We start from the raw sequence: 1,743 nt of genomic DNA on the forward strand, positions 1-1,743 counted from the left end.
CAGAGAATCTGAAGAGGACTGAAGAGGTCATCACAGCATTTTACGGACAACCTCAGCGTGGTTCTTGATCCACACGTCTTATACAAGCCTGGTCTCATAGACTAGACGTAACATAGTAAATGTAAATCCAAGACACTCAAGTTAGTATGATATGTTATGGTTACATAAGACCGACGAAAGTAGGGTGGTTGGTCCGGGTGGATGGGTGGGCGTATAACGCGAACATCTAGCAACCCAAAGGTTGCGAGTTAGAATATCATCTCGGACAAATTTAGCATTTTAGCTGATTAGCAACTTTCAATTACTTACTACTTTTTAGCTTCTTTGCATCTACTTAGCATGTTAGCTAACCCTTCCCCTAACCATAACCATAACCCTTTTAGCTAACCCTTTAACCTAACTCCTAAACTTAACCCTAACCCCTTGCCTAACTAACATTAGCCAGCTAGCTAGAATTTGTAACATATCATACGTTTTGGAAATTCTAAATATATATGTGCGAATTGTAATTTGTAACATATCATACTAAATGGAGTGTCTCGGATTTCCATACAGAATAATACGGAACGCTTTGAGACCAGGTTGCTTATACTGGGTAGTGAATACATAACATTACGACATACCAGAGCTTTCGCCCCTAAACATCTATTATGGATAGTCTCTGATTCAGCATTGACGTATTGTAAAAGACATGGATAGAGTTATATCATCACCGCAATATCGCTAATGGTTTTGAAATGCAGCAGTTTAAGTCCACTGTCCTCACCATGCGGTTTACATCATACCCAGCATGTCCATTCACTCAAACAGGACAGTAGGTATTTTGGAAGCACTGGTACATTAGTATTGATAATAATGACGACCTATACGTCTTTGATGCCAGATACACATTTTAAGATCATCAGTGTCGACAAGGTGAACTAATTATCAAAAACAATATGGATGATTAGATTTGACATGATTCAGTAAGTGGACATTAGAAAAGCTAAATGCCTATTTTACATAATCAACATGGCCTATCTGGGTAATCAGTGAAAAGTGATACCTGACAGCAGTGCTATAAGTCCTTGACCTTGGATCACAGGAAGTAAAACAAATGTGCTGTGTGGCTGAATGGTACAGAGCAACACGGCATCACAACTAGCACACTGACTGATACATTGATACATACACCCTACAGCAGTGTCAAACTCATTCCAAGGAGGGCAGAGTGTCTGCGGGTTTTCGCTCCTCCCTTGTACTTGATTGATGAATTAAGGGCACTGATTAGTGAGGAACTAGTGCTTAAAGATGCACTATGCAGAAATTGCTCCGCCATTTCATGGTTGCTAAAATTCTAAAAAGTGTGCCTAATTTCAGTTTATGTGACAAAACAAGCAAGTATAGTGTAGAGAATCATTGTTCCATCTAAACCACTGTGAAATCTATTTTCCATAACCAAGAATATTGTATTTTCAGCTGTTTGAAGCTGGTCTACAAAACCGAAAGGAAAAGACGCAAAAACTAAACTCACGAACAGGAAGCATAGAAATAGCACACACATAACACATCTACCTCTTCTTAGACATGCTTGCAATGAGAATGACAGATCTATAACACACATTTCTATGTGAATTTGGTCGGTTCGCTCAAAAAGTTACATATTGCAGCTTCAATTGAAAGGAAAAAACAAAAACGTGCAGACACTCAGCCCTCCGTGGATCGAGTGTGACACCCCTGTCCTACAGTAACTACCTTAATAAT

This window comes from Salvelinus namaycush, chromosome 30 (assembly GCF_016432855.1).
Source record: "Salvelinus namaycush isolate Seneca chromosome 30, SaNama_1.0, whole genome shotgun sequence".
Lineage (NCBI taxonomy): Eukaryota > Metazoa > Chordata > Actinopteri > Salmoniformes > Salmonidae > Salvelinus > Salvelinus namaycush.